The sequence below is a fragment of the Rhinoderma darwinii genome, chromosome 3 (assembly GCF_050947455.1).
Source record: "Rhinoderma darwinii isolate aRhiDar2 chromosome 3, aRhiDar2.hap1, whole genome shotgun sequence".
Taxonomy (NCBI): domain Eukaryota; kingdom Metazoa; phylum Chordata; class Amphibia; order Anura; family Rhinodermatidae; genus Rhinoderma; species Rhinoderma darwinii.
This window is the reverse complement of record NC_134689.1, coordinates 261,063,827-261,087,470: the sequence shown is the minus strand read 5'-3', so window position 1 is coordinate 261,087,470 and position 23,644 is coordinate 261,063,827. Positions and strand designations below refer to the sequence as shown.

At 36.7% G+C, this 23,644-nt stretch overlaps 5 non-coding genes across 5 annotated transcripts; all 5 read right to left on the bottom strand.

The window, feature by feature from the left end:
* Positions 1-6,771: 6,771 nt before the first annotated feature.
* On the bottom strand, positions 6,772-6,845 carry TRNAI-AAU (transfer RNA isoleucine (anticodon AAU)). The gene has a single exon. It is a non-coding gene; the product is annotated as a tRNA-Ile (tRNA).
* Positions 6,846-12,078: 5,233 nt separating this feature from the next.
* Positions 12,079-12,152, bottom strand: TRNAI-AAU (transfer RNA isoleucine (anticodon AAU)). The gene has a single exon. It is a non-coding gene; the product is annotated as a tRNA-Ile (tRNA).
* A 5,357-nt stretch (positions 12,153-17,509) lies between these two features.
* Positions 17,510-17,583, bottom strand: TRNAI-AAU (transfer RNA isoleucine (anticodon AAU)). The gene has a single exon. It is a non-coding gene; the product is annotated as a tRNA-Ile (tRNA).
* Positions 17,584-22,199: 4,616 nt separating this feature from the next.
* Positions 22,200-22,273, bottom strand: TRNAI-AAU (transfer RNA isoleucine (anticodon AAU)). The gene has a single exon. It is a non-coding gene; the product is annotated as a tRNA-Ile (tRNA).
* An 820-nt stretch (positions 22,274-23,093) lies between these two features.
* On the bottom strand, positions 23,094-23,167 carry TRNAI-AAU (transfer RNA isoleucine (anticodon AAU)). Its single transcript has one exon. It is a non-coding gene; the product is annotated as a tRNA-Ile (tRNA).
* Between the last annotated feature and the right edge of the window lie 477 nt (positions 23,168-23,644).

Here is a 23,644-nt window from a genome sequence, read left to right as displayed (position 1 = left end):
CCTGCTCCTGCCGCCGCGGCCCGTCCGCTCCCTTTGCTGCCGCTGTCCCATGTGCACTTGTCCGGAAGCCGCGACCGGAAGTAGTAATATCACTGTCCGGCCGCGACTTCCGGTCCACAGGAAAATGGCGCCGGACGGCGCCAATTTCGAATAGGACTGTGTGGGAGCGGCGCATGCGCAGTTCCCACACAGACGCCGTACACGGCAGTCAATGGGACGGGAGCCGTTCGCAGTCCCTATGGGACTGTGGCTGCCGTATTCCATGTCTGTGTGTGTCGTTAATCGACACACACAGAAATGGAACAAAAAATGGCAGCCCCCATAGGGAAGAAAAAGTGTGAAAAAAAGAAACAGTAAAACACAAACACACAAATGAAAATAAACGTTTATATTAAGGCACTAACATCTTTAACATATAAATAAAATATTTGTGATGACACTGTTCCTTTAAGGTTGAAATTGGACCTCTAAGATGATTTCATGCAACAAACTCTGCATTTCTATAAATCACCGGTTAGACCATACATGGAATATTGTGTACAGTTTTGAGCACCTGTGTATGAGAAGGACATTGCTGAACTAGAATGCGTGCAAAGAAGGGAAAGCAAGGTAATTAAAGGACCTCATCACAGACGGGGATTCTTTACTGTAAGAGCAGTTCGACAATTGAACTCTCTGCCACATTGAAAAGTGTTTTTTTGAAAAATATAAAATTTCATCATATTTGTACCAGATTCTGGAGATGGAACTTTGATCCAGGAATTTATTCTAATAGCCATATTTGGAGTAAGGGAGGAATTTTTCCCCTAATGACAACATTGGAATGCACTCCAAGACAGTTTTTGCCTTCCTCTGGATCAACACGGCAGGTTTATAGGTTGAATTTGATGGACCTTTTTTCAATATTATCAACTATTCAACTCTGTAACAAAATTGGGCTTCCATGGCCCGTACGGGGATCGAACCCGTGACCTTGGCGTTATTAGCACCACGCTCTAACTAACTGAGCTAACCGGCCACTTTTACACCAAAGATTCACGTCACGTCAGTAGAAAATACATGCAAACGTGTATTCATATTGATATCCTATTAACCTGAATAATAAAATAAACTTGCAATTTTTACTACTCAAAAAGCATTGGACAAATTGCTTTTGTGTTTTCCATTCCACCCCACAAAGAGTTTTCTTCAGTACATTATATGGTACATTAAATGCTGCCATTAAAAACAAGAACTTGTCTCGCTAAAAACAAGCCCTTATATGACTATGAGGATGGAAAAATAATAAAGTTATGACTATCGGAATACAAAGAGTCAAAATCAAGATATTATTTTTGTCCTTAAGGTTGAAATTGGACCTCTAAGATGATTTCATGCAACAAACTCTGCATTTCTATAAATCACCGGTTAGACCATACATGGAATATTGTGTACAGTTTTGAGCACCTGTGTATGAGAAGGACATTGCTGAACTAGAATGCGTGCAAAGAAGGGAAAGCAAGGTAATTAAAGGACCTCATCACAGACGGGGATTCTTTACTGTAAGAGCAGTTCGACGATTGAACTCTCTGCCACATTGAAAAGTGTTTTTTTGAAAAATATAAAATTTCATCATATTTGTACCAGATTCTGGAGATGGAACTTTGATCCAGGAATTTATTCTAATAGCCATATTTGGAGTAAGGGAGGAATTTTTCCCCTAATGACAACATTGGAATGCACTCCAAGACAGTTTTTGCCTTCCTCTGGATCAACACGGCAGGTTTATAGGTTGAATTTGATGGACCTTTTTTCAATATTATCAACTATTCAACTCTGTAACAAAAGTGAGCTTCCATGGCCCATACGGGGATCGAACCCGTGACCTTGGCGTTATTAGCACCACGCTCTAACCAATAAAATAATAATAAAATAAACTTGCAATTTTTACTACTCAAAAAGCATTGGACAAATTGCTTTTGTGTTTTCCATTCCACCCCACAAAGAGTTTTCTTTCAGTACATTATATGGTACATTAAATGCTGCCATTAAAAACAAGAACTTGTTTCGCTAAAAACAAGCCCTTATATGACTATGAGGACGGAAAAATAATAAAGTTATGACTATCGGAATACAAAGAGGCAAAATCAAGATATTATTTTTGTCCTTAAGGTTGAAATTGGACCTCTAAGATGATTTCATGCAACAAACTCTGCATTTCTATAAATCACCGGTTAGACCATACATGGAATATTGTGTACAGTTTTGAGCACCTGTGTATGAGAAGGACATTGCTGAACTAGAATGCGTGCAAAGAAGGGAAAGCAAGGTAATTAAAGGACCTCATCACAGACGGGGATTCTTTACTGTAAGAGCAGTTCGACGATTGAACTCTCTGCCACATTGAAAAGTGTTTTTTTGAAAAATATAAAATTTCATCATATTTGTACCAGATTCTGGAGATGGAACTTTGATCCAGGAATTTATTCTAATAGCCATATTTGGAGTAAGGGAGGAATTTTTCCCCTAATGACAACATTGGAATGCACTCCAAGACAGTTTTTGCCTTCCTCTGGATCAACACGGCAGGTTTATAGGTTGAATTTGATGGACCTTTTTTCAATATTATCAACTATTCAACTCTGTAACAAAATTGGGCTTCCATGGCCCGTACGGGGATCGAACCCGTGACCTTGGCGTTATTAGCACCACGCTCTAACTAACTGAGCTAACCGGCCACTTTTACACCAAAGATTCACGTCACGTCAGTAGAAAATACATGCAAACGTGTATTCATATTGATATCCTATTAACCTGAATAATAAAATAAACTTGCAATTTTTACTACTCAAAAAGCATTGGACAAATTGCTTTTGTGTTTTCCATTCCACCCCACAAAGAGTTTTCTTCAGTACATTATATGGTACATTAAATGCTGCCATTAAAAACAAGAACTTGTCTCGCTAAAAACAAGCCCTTATATGACTATGAGGATGGAAAAATAATAAAGTTATGACTATCGGAATACAAAGAGTCAAAATCAAGATATTATTTTTGTCCTTAAGGTTGAAATTGGACCTCTAAGATGATTTCATGCAACAAACTCTGCATTTCTATAAATCACCGGTTAGACCATACATGGAATATTGTGTACAGTTTTGAGCACCTGTGTATGAGAAGGACATTGCTGAACTAGAATGCGTGCAAAGAAGGGAAAGCAAGGTAATTAAAGGACCTCATCACAGACGGGGATTCTTTACTGTAAGAGCAGTTCGACGATTGAACTCTCTGCCACATTGAAAAGTGTTTTTTTGAAAAATATAAAATTTCATCATATTTGTACCAGATTCTGGAGATGGAACTTTGATCCAGGAATTTATTCTAATAGCCATATTTGGAGTAAGGGAGGAATTTTTCCCCTAATGACAACATTGGAATGCACTCCAAGACAGTTTTTGCCTTCCTCTGGATCAACACGGCAGGTTTATAGGTTGAATTTGATGGACCTTTTTTCAATATTATCAACTATTCAACTCTGTAACAAAAGTGAGCTTCCATGGCCCATACGGGGATCGAACCCGTGACCTTGGCGTTATTAGCACCACGCTCTAACCAATAAAATAATAATAAAATAAACTTGCAATTTTTACTACTCAAAAAGCATTGGACAAATTGCTTTTGTGTTTTCCATTCCACCCCACAAAGAGTTTTCTTTCAGTACATTATATGGTACATTAAATGCTGCCATTAAAAACAAGAACTTGTCTCGCTAAAAACAAGCCCTTATATGACTATGAGGACGGAAAAATAATAAAGTTATGACTATCGGAATACAAAGAGGCAAAATCAAGATATTATTTTTGTCCTTAAGGTTGAAATTGGACCTCTAAGATGATTTCATGCAACAAACTCTGCATTTCTATAAATCACCGGTTAGACCATACATGGAATATTGTGTACAGTTTTGAGCACCTGTGTATGAGAAGGACATTGCTGAACTAGAATGCGTGCAAAGAAGGGAAAGCAAGGTAATTAAAGGACCTCATCACAGACGGGGATTCTTTACTGTAAGAGCAGTTCGACGATTGAACTCTCTGCCACATTGAAAAGTGTTTTTTTGAAAAATATAAAATTTCATCATATTTGTACCAGATTCTGGAGATGGAACTTTGATCCAGGAATTTATTCTAATAGCCATATTTGGAGTAAGGGAGGAATTTTTCCCCTAATGACAACATTGGAATGCACTCCAAGACAGTTTTTGCCTTCCTCTGGATCAACACGGCAGGTTTATAGGTTGAATTTGATGGACCTTTTTTCAATATTATCAACTATTCAACTCTGTAACAAAAGTGAGCTTCCATGGCCCATACGGGGATCGAACCCGTGACCTTGGCGTTATTAGCACCACGCTCTAACCAATAAAATAATAATAAAATAAACTTGCAATTTTTACTACTCAAAAAGCATTGGACAAATTGCTTTTGTGTTTTCCATTCCACCCCACAAAGAGTTTTCTTTCAGTACATTATATGGTACATTAAATGCTGCCATTAAAAACAAGAACTTGTCTCGCTAAAAACAAGCCCTTATATGACTATGAGGACGGAAAAATAATAAAGTTATGACTATCGGAATACAAAGAGGCAAAATCAAGATATTATTTTTGTCCTTAAGGTTGAAATTGGACCTCTAAGATGATTTCATGCAACAAACTCTGCATTTCTATAAATCACCGGTTAGACCATACATGGAATATTGTGTACAGTTTTGAGCACCTGTGTATGAGAAGGACATTGCTGAACTAGAATGCGTGCAAAGAAGGGAAAGCAAGGTAATTAAAGGACCTCATCACAGACGGGGATTCTTTACTGTAAGAGCAGTTCGACGATTGAACTCTCTGCCACATTGAAAAGTGTTTTTTTGAAAAATATAAAATTTCATCATATTTGTACCAGATTCTGGAGATGGAACTTTGATCCAGGAATTTATTCTAATAGCCATATTTGGAGTAAGGGAGGAATTTTTCCCCTAATGACAACATTGGAATGCACTCCAAGACAGTTTTTGCCTTCCTCTGGATCAACACGGCAGGTTTATAGGTTGAATTTGATGGACCTTTTTTCAATATTATCAACTATTCAACTCTGTAACAAAAGTGAGCTTCCATGGCCCATACGGGGATCGAACCCGTGACCTTGGCGTTATTAGCACCACGCTCTAACCAATAAAATAATAATAAAATAAACTTGCAATTTTTACTACTCAAAAAGCATTGGACAAATTGCTTTTGTGTTTTCCATTCCACCCCACAAAGAGTTTTCTTTCAGTACATTATATGGTACATTAAATGCTGCCATTAAAAACAAGAACTTGTTTCGCTAAAAACAAGCCCTTATATGACTATGAGGACGGAAAAATAATAAAGTTATGACTATCGGAATACAAAGAGGCAAAATCAAGATATTATTTTTGTCCTTAAGGTTGAAATTGGACCTCTAAGATGATTTCATGCAACAAACTCTGCATTTCTATAAATCACCGGTTAGACCATACATGGAATATTGTGTACAGTTTTGAGCACCTGTGTATGAGAAGGACATTGCTGAACTAGAATGCGTGCAAAGAAGGGAAAGCAAGGTAATTAAAGGACCTCATCACAGACGGGGATTCTTTACTGTAAGAGCAGTTCGACGATTGAACTCTCTGCCACATTGAAAAGTGTTTTTTTGAAAAATATAAAATTTCATCATATTTGTACCAGATTCTGGAGATGGAACTTTGATCCAGGAATTTATTCTAATAGCCATATTTGGAGTAAGGGAGGAATTTTTCCCCTAATGACAACATTGGAATGCACTCCAAGACAGTTTTTGCCTTCCTCTGGATCAACACGGCAGGTTTATAGGTTGAATTTGATGGACCTTTTTTCAATATTATCAACTATTCAACTCTGTAACAAAAGTGAGCTTCCATGGCCCATACGGGGATCGAACCCGTGACCTTGGCGTTATTAGCACCACGCTCTAACCAATAAAATAATAATAAAATAAACTTGCAATTTTTACTACTCAAAAAGCATTGGACAAATTGCTTTTGTGTTTTCCATTCCACCCCACAAAGAGTTTTCTTTCAGTACATTATATGGTACATTAAATGCTGCCATTAAAAACAAGAACTTGTTTCGCTAAAAACAAGCCCTTATATGACTATGAGGACGGAAAAATAATAAAGTTATGACTATCGGAATACAAAGAGGCAAAATCAAGATATTATTTTTGTCCTTAAGGTTGAAATTGGACCTCTAAGATGATTTCATGCAACAAACTCTGCATTTCTATAAATCACCGGTTAGACCATACATGGAATATTGTGTACAGTTTTGAGCACCTGTGTATGAGAAGGACATTGCTGAACTAGAATGCGTGCAAAGAAGGGAAAGCAAGGTAATTAAAGGACCTCATCACAGACGGGGATTCTTTACTGTAAGAGCAGTTCGACGATTGAACTCTCTGCCACATTGAAAAGTGTTTTTTTGAAAAATATAAAATTTCATCATATTTGTACCAGATTCTGGAGATGGAACTTTGATCCAGGAATTTATTCTAATAGCCATATTTGGAGTAAGGGAGGAATTTTTCCCCTAATGACAACATTGGAATGCACTCCAAGACAGTTTTTGCCTTCCTCTGGATCAACACGGCAGGTTTATAGGTTGAATTTGATGGACCTTTTTTCAATATTATCAACTATTCAACTCTGTAACAAGCATGTAACAAAAGTGAGCTTCCATGGCCCATACGGGGATCGAACCCGTGACCTTGGCGTTATTAGCACCACGCTCTAACCAACTGAGCTAACCGGCCACTTTTACACCAAAGATTCACGTCACGTCAGTAGAAAATACATGCAAACGTGTATTCATATTGATATCCTATTAACCTGAATAATAAAATAAACTTGCAATTTTTACTACTCAAAAAGCATTGGACAAATTGCTTTTGTGTTTTCCATTCCACCCCACAAAGAGTTTTCTTCAGTACATTATATGGTACATTAAATGCTGCCATTAAAAACAAGAACTTGTCTCGCTAAAAACAAGCCCTTATATGACTATGAGGATGGAAAAATAATAAAGTTATGACTATCGGAATACAAAGAGTCAAAATCAAGATATTATTTTTGTCCTTAAGGTTGAAATTGGACCTCTAAGATGATTTCATGCAACAAACTCTGCATTTCTATAAATCACCGGTTAGACCATACATGGAATATTGTGTACAGTTTTGAGCACCTGTGTATGAGAAGGACATTGCTGAACTAGAATGCGTGCAAAGAAGGGAAAGCAAGGTAATTAAAGGACCTCATCACAGACGGGGATTCTTTACTGTAAGAGCAGTTCGACGATTGAACTCTCTGCCACATTGAAAAGTGTTTTTTTGAAAAATATAAAATTTCATCATATTTGTACCAGATTCTGGAGATGGAACTTTGATCCAGGAATTTATTCTAATAGCCATATTTGGAGTAAGGGAGGAATTTTTCCCCTAATGACAACATTGGAATGCACTCCAAGACAGTTTTTGCCTTCCTCTGGATCAACACGGCAGGTTTATAGGTTGAATTTGATGGACCTTTTTTCAATATTATCAACTATTCAACTCTGTAACAAAAGTGAGCTTCCATGGCCCATACGGGGATCGAACCCGTGACCTTGGCGTTATTAGCACCACGCTCTAACCAATAAAATAATAATAAAATAAACTTGCAATTTTTACTACTCAAAAAGCATTGGACAAATTGCTTTTGTGTTTTCCATTCCACCCCACAAAGAGTTTTCTTTCAGTACATTATATGGTACATTAAATGCTGCCATTAAAAACAAGAACTTGTTTCGCTAAAAACAAGCCCTTATATGACTATGAGGACGGAAAAATAATAAAGTTATGACTATCGGAATACAAAGAGGCAAAATCAAGATATTATTTTTGTCCTTAAGGTTGAAATTGGACCTCTAAGATGATTTCATGCAACAAACTCTGCATTTCTATAAATCACCGGTTAGACCATACATGGAATATTGTGTACAGTTTTGAGCACCTGTGTATGAGAAGGACATTGCTGAACTAGAATGCGTGCAAAGAAGGGAAAGCAAGGTAATTAAAGGACCTCATCACAGACGGGGATTCTTTACTGTAAGAGCAGTTCGACGATTGAACTCTCTGCCACATTGAAAAGTGTTTTTTTGAAAAATATAAAATTTCATCATATTTGTACCAGATTCTGGAGATGGAACTTTGATCCAGGAATTTATTCTAATAGCCATATTTGGAGTAAGTGAGGAATTTTTCCCCTAATGATAACATTGGAATGCACTCCAAGACAGTTTTTGCCTTCCTCTGGATCAACACGGCAGGTTTATAGGTTGAATTTGATGGACCTTTTTTCAATATTATCAACTATTCAACTCTGTAACAAAAGTGAGCTTCCATGGCCCATACGGGGATCGAACCCGGGACCTTGGCGTTATTAGCACCACGCTCTAACCAACTGAGCTAACCAGCCACTTTTACACCAAAGATTCACGTCACGTCAGTAGAAAATACATGCAAACGTGTATTCATATTGATATCCTATTAACCTGAATAATAAAATAAACTTGCAATTTTTACTACTCAAAAAGCATTGGACAAATTGCTTTTGTGTTTTCCATTCCACCCCACAAAGAGTTTTCTTCAGTACATTATATGGTACATTAAATGCTGCCATTAAAAACAAGAACTTGTCTCGCTAAAAACAAGCCCTTATATGACTATGAAGACGGAAAAATAATAAAGTTATGACTATCGGAATACAAAGAGGCAAAATCAAGATATTATTTTTGTCCTTAAGGTTGAAATTGGACCTCTAAGATGATTTCATGCAACAAACTCTGCATTTCTATAAATCACCGGTTAGACCATACATGGAATATTGTGTACAGTTTTGAGCACCTGTGTATGAGAAGGACATTGCTGAACTAGAATGCGTGCAAAGAAGGGAAAGCAAGGTAATTAAAGGACCTCATCACAGACGGGGATTCTTTACTGTAAGAGCAGTTCGACGATTGAACTCTCTGCCACATTGAAAAGTGTTTTTTTGAAAAATATAAAATGTCATCATATTTGTACCAGATTCTGGAGATGGAACTTTGATCCAGGAATTTATTCTAATAGCCATATTTGGCGTAAGGGAGGAATTTTTCCCCTAATGACAACATTGGAATGCACTCCAAGACAGTTTTTGCCTTCCTCTGGATCAACACGGCAGGTTTATAGGTTGAATTTGATGGACCTTTTTTCAATATTATCAACTATTCAATTCTGTAACAAGCATGTAACAAAAGGGAGCTTCCATGGCCCGTATGGGGATCGAACCCGTGACCTTGGCGTTATTAGCACCACGCTCTAACCAACTGAGCTAACCGGCCACTTTTACACCAAAGATTCACGTCACGTCAGTAGAAAATACATGCAAACGTGTATTCATATTGATATCCTATTAACCTGAATAATAAAATAAACTTGCAATATTTACTACTCAAAAAGCATTGGACAAATTGCTTTTGTGTTTTCCATTCCACCCCACAAAGAGTTTTATTTCAGTACATTATATGGTACATTAAATGCTGCCATTAAAAACAAGAACTTGTCTCGCTAAAAACAAGCCCTTATATGACTATGAGGACGGAAAAATAATAAAGTTATGACTATCGGAATACAAAGAGGCAAAATCAAGATATTATTTTTGTCCTTAAGGTTGAAATTGGACCTCTAAGATGATTTCATGCAACAAACTCTGCATTTCTATAAATCACCGGTTAGACCATACATGGAATATTGTGTACAGTTTTGAGCACCTGTGTATGAAAAGGACATTGCTGAACTAGAATGCGTGCAAAGAAGGGAAAGCAACGTAATTAAAGGACCTCATCACAGACGGGGATTCTTTACTGTAAGAGCAGTTCGACGATTGAACTCTCTGCCACATTGAAAAGTGTTTTTTTGAAAAATATAAAATTTCATCATATTTGTACCAGATTCTGGAGATGGAACTTTGATCCAGGAATTTATTCTAATAGCCATATTTGGCGTAAGGGAGGAATTTTTCCCCTAATGACAACATTGGAATGCACTCCAAGACAGTTTTTGCCTTCCTCTGGATCAACACGGCAGGTTTATAGGTTGAATTTGATGGACCTTTTTTCAATATTATCAACTATTCAACTCTGTAACAAGCATGTAACAAAAGGGAGCTTCCATGGCCCGTATGGGGATCTAACCCGTGACCTTGGCGTTATTAGCACCACGCTCTAACCAACTGAGCTAACCGGCCACTTTTACACCAAAGATTCACGTCACGTCAGTAGAAAATACATGCAAACGTGTATTCATATTGATATCCTATTAACCTGAATAATAAAATAAACTTGCAATATTTACTACTCAAAAAGCATTGGACAAATTGCTTTTGTGTTTTCCATTCCACCCCACAAAGAGTTTTATTTCAGTACATTATATGGTACATTAAATGCTGCCATTAAAAACAAGAACTTGTCTCGCTAAAAACAAGCCCTTATATGACTATGAGGACGGAAAAATAATAAAGTTATGACTATCGGAATACAAAGAGGCAAAATCAAGATATTATTTTTGTCCTTAAGGTTGAAATTGGACCTCTAAGATGATTTCATGCAACAAACTCTGCATTTCTATAAATCACCGGTTAGACCATACATGGAATATTGTGTACAGTTTTGAGCACCTGTGTATGAGAAGGACATTGCTAAACTAGAATGCGTGCAAAGAAGGGAAAGCAAGGTAATTAAAGGACCTCATCACAGACGGGGATTCTTTACTGTAAGAGCAGTTCGACGATTGAACTCTCTGCCACATTGAAAAGTGTTTTTTTGAAAAATATAAAATGTCATCATATTTGTACCAGATTCTGGAGATGGAACTTTGATCCAGGAATTTATTCTAATAGCCATATTTGGAGTAAGGGAGGAATTTTTCGCCTAATGACAACATTGGAATGCACTCCAAGACAGTTTTTGCCTTCCTCTGGATCAACACGGCAGGTTTATAGGTTGAATTTGATGGACCTTTTTTCAATATTATCAACTATTCAACTCTGTAACAAAAGTGAGCTTCCATGGCCCGTACAGGGATCGAACCCATGACCTTGGCGTTATTAGCACCACGCTCTAACCAACTGAGCTCACCAGCCACTTTTACACCAAAGATTCTCGTCACGTCAGTAGAAAATACATGCAAACGTGTATTCATATTGATATCCTATTAACCTGAATAATAAAATAAACTTGCAATTTTTACTACTCAAAAAGCATTGGACAAATTGCTTTTGTGTTTTCCATTCCTCCCCACAAAGAGTTTTATTTCAGTACATTATATGGTACATTAAATGCTGCCATTAAAAACAAGAACTTGTCTCGCTAAAAACAAGCCCTTATATGACTATGAGGACGGAAAAATAATAAAGTTATGACTATCGGAATACAAAGAGGCAAAATCAAGATATTATTTTTGTCCTTAAGGTTGAAATTGGACCTCTAAGATGATTTCATGCAACAAACTCTGCATTTCTATAAATCACCGGTTAGACCATACATGGAATATTGTGTACAGTTTTGAGCACCTGTGTATGAGAAGGACATTGCTGAACTAGAATGCGTGCAAAGAAGGGAAAGCAAGGTAATTAAAGGACCTCATCACAGACGGGGATTCTTTACTGTAAGAGCAGTTCGACGATTGAACTCTCTGCCACATTGAAAAGTGTTTTTTTGAAAAATATAAAATGTCATCATATTTGTACCAGATTCTGGAGATGGAACTTTGATCCAGGAATTTATTCTAATAGCCATATTTGGAGTAAGGGAGGAATTTTTCCCCTAATGACAACATTGGAATGCACTCCAAGACAGTTTTTGCCTTCCTCTGGATCAACACGGCAGGTTTATAGGTTGAATTTGATGGACCTTTTTTCAATATTATCAACTATTCAACTCTGTAACAAGCATGTAACAAAAGTGAGCTTCCATGGCCCGTACGGGGATCGAACCCGTGACCTTGGCGTTATTAGCACCACGCTCTAACCAACTGAGCTAACCGGCCACTTTTACACCAAAGATTCACGTCACGTCAGTAGAAAATACATGCAAACGTGTATTCATATTGATATCCTATTAACCTGAATAATAAAATGAACTTGCAATTTTTACTACTCAAAAAGCATTGGACAAATTGCTTTTGTGTTTTCCATTCCACCCCACAAAGAGTTTTATTTCAGTACATTATATGGTACATTAAATGCTGCCATTAAAAACAAGAACTTGTCTCGCTAAAAACAAGCCCTTATATGACTATGAGGACGGAAAAATAATAAAGTTATGACTATCGGAATACAAAGAGGCAAAATCAAGATATTATTTTTGTCCTTAAGGTTGAAATTGGACCTCTAAGATGATTTCATGCAACAAACTCTGCATTTCTATAAATCACCGGTTAGACCATACATGGAATATTGTGTACAGTTTTGAGCACCTGTGTATGAGAAGGACATTGCTGAACTAGAATGCGTGCAAAGAAGGGAAAGCAAGGTAATTAAAGGACCTCATCACAGACGGGGATTCTTTACTGTAAGAGCAGTTCGACGATTGAACTCTCTGCCACATTGAAAAGTGTTTTTTTGAAAAATATAAAATGTCATCATATTTGTACCAGATTCTGGAGATGGAACTTTGATCCAGGAATTTATTCTAATAGCCATATTTGGAGTAAGGGAGGAATTTTTCCCCTAATGACAACATTGGAATGCACTCCAAGACAGTTTTTGCCTTCCTCTGGATCAACACGGCAGGTTTATAGGTTGAATTTGATGGACCTTTTTTCAATATTATCAACTATTCAACTCTGTAACAAGCATGTAACAAAAGTGAGCTTCCATGGCCCGTATGGAGATCGAACCCGTGACCTTGGCGTTATTAGCACCACGCTCTAACCAACTGAGCTAACCGGCCACTTTTACACCAAAGATTCACGTCACGTCAGTAGAAAATACATGCAAACGTGTATTCATATTGATATCCTATTAACCTGAATAATAAAATAAACTTGCAATTTTTACTACTCAAAAAGCATTGGACAAATTGCTTTTGTGTTTTCCATTCCACCCCACAAAGAGTTTTATTTCAGTACATTATATGGTACATTAAATGCTGCCATTAAAAACAAGAACTTGTCTCGCTAAAAACAAGCCCTTATATGACTATGAGGACGGAAAAATAATAAAGATATGACTATCGGAATACAAAGAGGCAAAATCAAGATATTATTTTTGTCCTTAAGGTTGAAATTGGACCTCTAAGATGATTTCATGCAACAAACTCTGCATTTCTATAAATCACCGGTTAGACCATACATGGAATATTGTGTACAGTTTTGAGCACCTGTGTATGAGAAGGACATTGCTGAACTAGAATGCGTGCAAAGAAGGGAAAGCAAGGTAATTAAAGGACCTCATCACAGACGGGGATTCTTTACTGTAAGAGCAGTTCGACGATTGAACTCTCTGCCACATTGAAAAGTGTTTTTTTGAAAAATATAAAATGTCATCATATTTGTACCAGATTCTGGAGATGGAACTTTGATCCAGGAATTTATTCTAATAGCCATATTTGGAGTAAGGGAGTAATTTTTCCCCTAATGACAACATTGGAATGCACTCCAAGACAGTTTTTACCTTCCTCTGGATCAACACGGCAGGTTTATAGGTTGAATTTGATGGACCTTTTTTCAATATTATCAACTATTCAACTCTGTAACAAGCATGTAACAAAAGTGAGCTTCCATGGCCCGTACGGGGATCGAACCTGTGACCTTGGCGTTATTAGCACCACACTCTAACCAACTGAGCTAACCGGCCACTTTTACACCAAAGATTCACGTCACGTCAGTAGAAAATACATGCAAACGTGTATTCATATTGATATCCTATTAACCTGAATAATAAAATAAACTTGAAATTTTTACTACTCAAAAAGCATTGGACAAATTGCTTTTGTGTTTTCCATTCCACCCCACAAAGAGTTTTATTTCACTACATTATATGGTACATTAAATGCTGCCATTAAAAACAAGAACTTGTCTCGCTAAAAACAAGCCCTTATATGACTATGAGGACGGAAAAATAATAAAATTATGACTATCGGAATACAAAGAGGCAAAATCAAGATATTATTTTTGTCCTTAAGGTTGAAATTGGACCTCTAAGATGATTTCATGCAACAAACTCTGCATTTCTTTAAATCACCGGTTAGACCATACATGGAATATTGTGTACAGTTTTGAGCATCTGTGTATGAGAAGGACATTGCTGAACTAGAATGCGTGCAAAGAAGGGAAAGCAAGGTAATTAAAGGACCTCATCACAGACGGGGATTCTTTACTGTAAGAGCAGTTCGACGATTGAACTCTCTGCCACATTGAAAAGTGTTTTTTTGAAAAATATAAAATTTCATCATATTTGTACCAGATTCTGGAGATGGAACTTTGATCCAGGAATTTATTCTAATAGCCATATTTGGAGTAAGGGAGTAATTTTTCCCCTAATGACAACATTGGAATGCACTCCAAGACAGTTTTTGCCTTCCTCTGGATCAACACGGCAGGTTTATAGGTTGAATTTGATGGACCTTTTTTCAATATTATCAACTATTCAACTCTGTAACAAGCATGTAACAAAAGTGAGCTTCCATGGCCCATACGGGGATCAAACCCATGACCTTGGCGTTATTAGCACCACGCTCTAACCAACTGAGCTAACCGGCCACTTTTACAAGAAAGATTCACGTCACGTCAGTAGAAAATTAATGCAAACGTGTATTCATATTGATATCCTATTAACCTGAATAATAAAATAAACTTGCAATTTTTACTACTCAAAAAGCATTGGACAAATTGCTTTTGTGTTTTCCATTCCACCCCACATAGAGTTTTCTTTCAGTACATTATATGGTACATTAAATGCTGCCATTAAAAACAAGAACTTGTCTCGCTAAAAGCAAGCCCTTATATGACTATGAGGACGGAAAAATAATAAAGTTATGACTATCGGAATACAAAGAGGCAAAATCAAGATATTATTTTTGTCCATTAAGGTTGAAATTGGACCTCTAAGATGATTTCATGCAACAAACTCTGCATTTCTATAAATCACCGGTTAGACCATACATGGAATATTGTGTACAATTTTGAGCACCTGTGTATGAGACGGACATTGCTGAACTAGAATGCGTGCAAAGAAGGGAAAGCAAGGTAATTAAAGGACCTCATCACAGACGGGGATTATTTACTGTAAGAGCAGTTCGACGATTGAACTCTCTGCCACATTGAAAAGTGTTTTTTTGAAAAATATAAAATTTCATCATATTTGTACCAGATTCTGGAGATGGAACTTTGATCCAGGAATTTATTCTAATAGCCATATTTGGAGTAAGGGAGGAATTTTTCCCCTAATGACAACATTGGAATGCACTCCAAGACAGTTTTTGCCTTCCTCTGGATCAACACGGCAGGTTTACAGGTTGAATTTGATGGACCTTTTTTCAATATTATCAACTATTCAACTCTGTAACAAGCATGTAACAAAAGTGAGCTTCCATGGCCCGTACAGGGATCGAACCCGTGACCTTGACATAATTAGCACCACGCTCTAACCAACTGAGCTAACCGGCCACTTTTACACCAAAGATTCACGTCACATCAGTAGAAAATACATGCAAACGTGTATTCATATTGATATCCTATTAACCTGAATAATAAAATAAACTTGCAATTTTTACTACTCAAAAAGCATTGGACAAATTGCTTTTGTGTTTTCCATTCCACCCCACAAAGAGTTTTCTTTCAGTACATTATATGGTACATTAAATGCTGCCATTAAAAACAAGAACTTGTCTCGCTAAAAACAAGCCCTTATATGACTATGAGGACGGAAAAATAATAAAATTATGACTATCGGAATACAAAGAGGCAAAATCAAGATATTATTTTTGTCCTTAAGGTTGAAATTGGACCTCTAAGATGATTTCATGCAACAAACTCTGCATTTCTTTAAATCACCGGTTAGACCATACATGGAATATTGTGTACAGTTTTGAGCATCTGTGTATGAGAAGGACATTGCTGAACTAGAATGCGTGCAAAGAAGGGAAAGCAAGGTAATTAAAGGACCTCATCACAGACGGGGATTCTTTACTGTAAGAGCAGTTCGACGATTGAACTCTCTGCCACATTGAAAAGTGTTTTTTTGAAAAATATAAAATTTCATCATATTTGTACCAGATTCTGGAGATGGAACTTTGATCCAGGAATTTATTCTAATAGCCATATTTAGAGTAAGGGAGTAATTTTTCCCCTAATGACAACATTGGAATGCACTCCAAGACAGTTTTTGCCTTCCTCTGGATCAACACGGCAGGTTTATAGGTTGAATTTGATGGACCTTTTTTCAATATTATCAACTATTCAACTCTGTAACAAGCATGTAACAAAAGTGAGCTTCCATGGCCCATACAGGGATCAAACCCGTGACCTTGGCGTTATTAGCACCACGCTCTAACCAACTGAGCTAACCGGCCACTTTTACAAGAAAGATTCACGTCACGTCAGTAGAAAATTAATGCAAACGTGTATTCATATTGATATCCTATTAACCTGAATAATAAAATAAACTTGAAATTTTTACTACTCAAAAAGCATTGGACAAATTGCTTTTGTGTTTTCCATTCCACCCCACAAAGAGTTTTATTTCACTACATTATATGGTACATTAAATGCTGCCATTAAAAACAAGAACTTGTCTCGCTAAAAACAAGCCCTTATATGACTATGAGGACGGAAAAATAATAAAATTATGACTATCGGAATACAAAGAGGCAAAATCAAGATATTATTTTTGTCCTTAAGGTTGAAATTGGACCTCTAAGATGATTTCATGCAACAAACTCTGCATTTCTTTAAATCACCGGTTAGACCATACATGGAATATTGTGTACAGTTTTGAGCATCTGTGTATGAGAAGGACATTGCTGAACTAGAATGCGTGCAAAGAAGGGAAAGCAAGGTAATTAAAGGACCTCATCACAGACGGGGATTCTTTACTGTAAGAGCAGTTCGACGATTGAACTCTCTGCCACATTGAAAAGTGTTTTTTTGAAAAATATAAAATTTCATCATATTTGTACCAGATTCTGGAGATGGAACTTTGATCCAGGAATTTATTCTAATAGCCATATTTGGAGTAAGGGAGTAATTTTTCCCCTAATGACAACATTGGAATGCACTCCAAGACAGTTTTTGCCTTCCTCTGGATCAACACGGCAGGTTTATAGGTTGAATTTGATGGACCTTTTTTCAATATTATCAACTATTCAACTCTGTAACAAGCATGTAACAAAAGTGAGCTTCCATGGCCCATACGGGGATCGAACCCGTGACCTTGGCGTTATTAGCACCACGCTCTAACCAACTGAGCTAACCGGCCACTTTTACAAGAAAGATTCACGTCACGTCAGTAGAAAATTAATGCAAACGTGTATTCATATTGATATCCTATTAACCTGAATAATAAAATAAACTTGCAATTTTTACTACTCAAAAAGCATTGGACAAATTGCTTTTGTGTTTTCCATTCCACCCCACATAGAGTTTTCTTTCAGTACATTATATGGTACATTAAATGCTGCCATTAAAAACAAGAACTTGTCTCGCTAAAAGCAAGCCCTTATATGACTATGAGGACGGAAAAATAATAAAGTTATGACTATCGGAATACAAAGAGGCAAAATCAAGATATTATTTTTGTCCATTAAGGTTGAAATTGGACCTCTAAGATGATTTCATGCAACAAACTCTGCATTTCTATAAATCACCGGTTAGACCATACATGGAATATTGTGTACAATTTTGAGCACCTGTGTATGAGACGGACATTGCTGAACTAGAATGCATGCAAAGAAGGGAAAGCAAGGTAATTAAAGGACCTCATCACAGACGGGGATTATTTACTGTAAGAGCAGTTCGACGATTGAACTCTCTGCCACATTGAAAAGTGTTTTTTTGAAAAATATAAAATTTCATCATATTTGTACCAGATTCTGGAGATGGAACTTTGATCCAGGAATTTATTCTAATAGCCATATTTGGAGTAAGGGAGGAATTTTTCCCCTAATGACAACATTGGAATGCACTCCAAGACAGTTTTTGCCTTCCTCTGGATCAACACGGCAGGTTTACAGGTTGAATTTGATGGACCTTTTTTCAATATTATCAACTATTCAACTCTGTAACAAGCATGTAACAAAAGTGAGCTTCCATGGCCTGTACAGGGATTGAACCCGTGACCTTGACATAATTAGCACCACGCTCTAACCAACTGAGCTAACCGGCCACTTTTACACCAAAGATTCACGTCACATCAGTAGAAAATACATGCAAACGTGTATTCATATTGATATCCTATTAACCTGAATAATAAAATAAACTTGCAATTTTTACTACTCAAAAAGCATTGGACAAATTGCTTTTGTGTTTTCCATTCCACCCCACAAAGAGTTTTCTTTCAGTACATTATATGGTACATTAAATGCTGCCATTAAAAACAAGAACTTGTCTCGCTAAAAACAAGCCCTTATATGACTATGAGGACGGAAAAATAATAAAATTATGACTATCGGAATACAAAGAGGCAAAATCAAGATATTATTTTTGTCCTTAAGGTTGAAATTGGACCTCTAAGATGATTTCATGCAACAAACTCTGCATTTCTTTAAATCACCGGTTAGACCATACATGGAATATTGTGTACAGTTTTGAGCATCTGTGTATGAGAAGGACATTGCTGAACTAGAATGCGTGCAAAGAAGGGAAAGCAAGGTAATTAAAGGACCTCATCACAGACGGGGATTCTTTACTGTAAGAGCAGTTCGACGATTGAACTCTCTGCCACATTGAAAAGTGTTTTTTTGAAAAATATAAAATTTCATCATATTTGTACCAGATTCTGGAGATGGAACTTTGATCCAGGAATTTATTCTAATAGCCATATTTAGAGTAAGGGAGTAATTTTTCCCCTAATGACAACATTGGAATGCACTCCAAGACAGTTTTTGCCTTCCTCTGGATCAACACGGCAGGTTTATAGGTTGAATTTGATGGACCTTTTTTCAATATTATCAACTATTCAACTCTGTAACAAGCATGTAACAAAAGTGAGCTTCCATGGCCCATACGGGGATCAAACCCGTGACCTTGGCGTTATTAGCACCACGCTCTAACCAACTGAGCTAACCGGCCACTTTTACAAGAAAGATTCACGTCACGTCAGTAGAAAATTAATGCAAACGTGTATTCATATTGATATCCTATTAACCTGAATAATAAAATAAACTTGCAATTTTTACTACTCAAAAAGCATTGGACAAATTGCTTTTGTGTTTTCCATTCCACCCCACATAGAGTTTTCTTTCAGTACATTATATGGTACATTAAATGCTGCCATTAAAAACAAGAACTTGTCTCGCTAAAAGCAAGCCCTTATATGACTATGAGGACGGAAAAATAATAAAGTTATGACTATCGGAATACAAAGAGGCAAAATCAAGATATTATTTTTGTCCATTAAGGTTGAAATTGGACCTCTAAGATGATTTCATGCAACAAACTCTGCATTTCTATAAATCACCGGTTAGACCATACATGGAATATTGTGTACAATTTTGAGCACCTGTGTATGAGACGGACATTGCTGAACTAGAATGCGTGCAAAGAAGGGAAAGCAAGGTAATTAAAGGACCTCATCACAGACGGGGATTATTTACTGTAAGAGCAGTTCGACGATTGAACTCTCTGCCACATTGAAAAGTGTTTTTTTGAAAAATATAAAATTTCATCATATTTGTACCAGATTCTGGAGATGGAACTTTGATCCAGGAATTTATTCTAATAGCCATATTTGGAGTAAGGGAGGAATTTTTCCCCTAATGACAACATTGGAATGCACTCCAAGACAGTTTTTGCCTTCCTCTGGATCAACACGGCAGGTTTACAGGTTGAATTTGATGGACCTTTTTTCAATATTATCAACTATTCAACTCTGTAACAAGCATGTAACAAAAGTGAGCTTCCATGGCCCATACGGGGATCAAACCCGTGACCTTGGCGTTATTAGCACCACGCTCTAACCAACTGAGCTAACCGGCCACTTTTACAAGAAAGATTCACGTCACGTCAGTAGAAAATTAATGCAAACGTGTATTCATATTGATATCCTATTAACCTGAATAATAAAATAAACTTGCAATTTTTACTACTCAAAAAGCATTGGACAAATTGCTTTTGTGTTTTCCATTCCACCCCACATAGAGTTTTCTTTCAGTACATTATATGGTACATTAAATGCTGCCATTAAAAACAAGAACTTGTCTCGCTAAAAGCAAGCCCTTATATGACTATGAGGACGGAAAAATAATAAAGTTATGACTATCGAAATACAAAGAGGCAAAATCAAGATATTATTTTTGTCCTTAAGGTTGAAATTAAACCTCTAAGATGATTTCATGCAACAAACTCTGCATTTCTATAAATCACCGGTTAGACCATACATGGAATATTGTGTACAGTTTTGAGCACCTGTGTATGAGAAGGACATTGCTGAACTAGAATGCGTGCAAAGAAGGGAAAGCAAGGTAATTAAAGGACCTCATCACAGACGGGGATTCTTTACTGTAAGAGCAGTTCGACGATTGAACTCTCTGCCACATTGAAAAGTGTTTTTTTGAAAAATATAAAATTTCATCATATTTGTACCAGATTCTGGAGATGGAACTTTGATCCAGGAATTTATTCTAATAGCCATATTTGGAGTAAGGGAGGAATTTTTCCCCTAATGACAACATTGGAATGCACTCCAAGACAGTTTTTGCCTTCCTCTGGATCAACACGGCAGGTTTACAGGTTGAATTTGATGGACCTTTTTTCAATATTATCAACTATTCAACTCTGTAACAAAAGTGAGCTTCCACGGCCCGTACGGGGATCAAACCCGTGACCTTGGTGTTATTAGCACCACGCTCTAACCAACTGAGCTAACCAGCCACTTTTACACCAAAGATTCACGTCACGTCAGTAGAAAATACATGCAAACGTGTATTCATATTGATATCCTATTAACCTGAATAATAAAATAAACTTGCAATTTTAACTACTCAAAAAGCATTGGACAAATTGCTTTTGTGTTTTCCATTCCACCCCACAAAGAGTTTTCTTCAGTACATTATATGGTACATTAAATGCTGCCATTAAAAACAAGAACTTGTCTCGCTAAAAACAAGCCCTTATATGACTATGAGGACGGAAAAATAATAAAGTTATGACTATCGGAATACAAAGAGGCAAAATCAAGATATTATTTTTCCATTCCACCCCACAAAGAGTTTTCTTTCAGTACATTATATGGTACATTAAATGCTGCCATTAAAAACAAGAACTTGTCTCGCTAAAAACAAGCCCTTATATGACTATGAGGACGGAAAAATAATAAAGTTATGACTATCAGAATACAAAGAGGCAAAATCAAGATATTATTTTTGTCCTTAAGGTTGAAATTGAACCTCTAAGATGATTTCATGCAACAAACTCTGCATTTCTATAAATCACCGGTTAGACCATACATGGAATATTGTGTACAGTTTTAAGCACCTGTGTATGAGAAGGACATTGCTGAACTAGAATGCGTGCAAAGAAGGGAAAGCAAGGTAATTAAAGGACCTCATCACAGACGGGGATTCTTTACTGTAAGAGCAGTTCGACGATTGAACTCTCTGCCACATTGAAAAGTGTTTTTTTGAAAAATATAAAATTTCATCATATTTGTACCAGATTCTGGAGATGGAACTTTGATCCAGGAATTTATTCTAATAGCCATATTTGGAGTAAGGGAGGAATTTTTCCCCTAATGAGAAAATTGGAATGCACTCCAAGACAGTTTTTGCCTTCCTCTGGATCAACACGGCAGGTTTATAGGTTGAATTTGATGGACCTTTTTTCAATATTATCAACTATTCAACTCTGTAACAAGCATGTAACAAAAGTGTGCTTCCATGGCATGTACGGGGATCGAACCCGTGACCTTGGCGTTATTAGCACCACGCTCTAACCAACTGAGCTAACAGGCCACTTTTACACCAAAGATTCACGTCACGTCAGTAGAAAATACATGCAAACGTGTATTCATATTGATATCCTATTAACCTGAATAATAAAATAAACTTGCAATTTTTACTACTCAAAAAGCATTGGACAAATTGCTTTTGTGTTTTCCATTCCACCCCACAAAGAGTTTTCTTTCAGTACATTATATGGTACATTAAATCCTGCCATTAAAAACAAGAACTTGTCTCGCTAAAAACAAGCCCTTATATGACTATGAGGACGGAAAAATAATAAAGTTATGACTATCGGAATACAAAGAGGCAAAATCAAGATATTATTTTTGTCCTTAAGGTTGAAATTGGACCTCTAAGATGATTTCATGCAACAAACTCTGCATTTCTATAAATCACCGGTTAGACCATACATGGAATATTGTGTACAGTTTTGAGCACCTGTGTATGAGAAGGACATTGCTGAACTAGAATGCGTGCAAAGAAGGGAAAGCAAGGTAATTAAAGGACCTCATCACAGACGGGGATTCTTTACTGTAAGAGCAGTTCGACGATTGAACTCTCTGCCACATTGAAAAGTGTTTTTTTGAAAAATATAAAATGTCATCATATTTGTACTAGATTCTGGAGATGGAACTTTGATCCAGGAATTTATTCTAATAGCCATATTTGGAGTAAGGGAGGAATTTTTCCCCTAATGACAACATTGGAATGCACTCCAAGACAGTTTTTGCCTTCCTCTGGATCAACACGGCAGGTTTATAGGTTGAATTTGATGGACCTTTTTTCAATATTATCAACTATTCAACTCTGTAACAAAAGTGAGCTTCCATGGCCCGTACGGGGATCGAACCCGTGACCTTGGCGTTATTAGCACCACGCTCTAACCAACTGAGCTAACCAGCCACTTTTACACAAAAGATTCACGTCACGTCAGTAGAAAATACATGCAAACGTGTATTCATATTGATATCCTATTAACCTGAATAATAAAATAAACTTGCAATTTTTACTACTCAAAAAGCATTGGACAAATTGCTTTTGTGTTTTCCATTCCACCCCACAAAGAGTTTTCTTCAGTACATTATATGGTACATTAAATGCTGCCATTAAAAACAAGAACTTGTCTCGCTAAAAACAAGCCCTTATATGACTATGAGGACGGAAAAATAATAAAGTTATGACTATCGGAATACAAAGAGGCAAAATCAAGATATTATTTTTCCATTCCACCCCACAAAGAGTTTTCTTTCAGTACATTATATGGTACATTAAATGCTGCCATTAAAAACAAGAACTTGTCTCGCTAAAAACAAGCCCTTATATGACTATGAGGACGGAAAAATAATAAAGTTATGACTATCGGAATACAAAGAGGCAAAA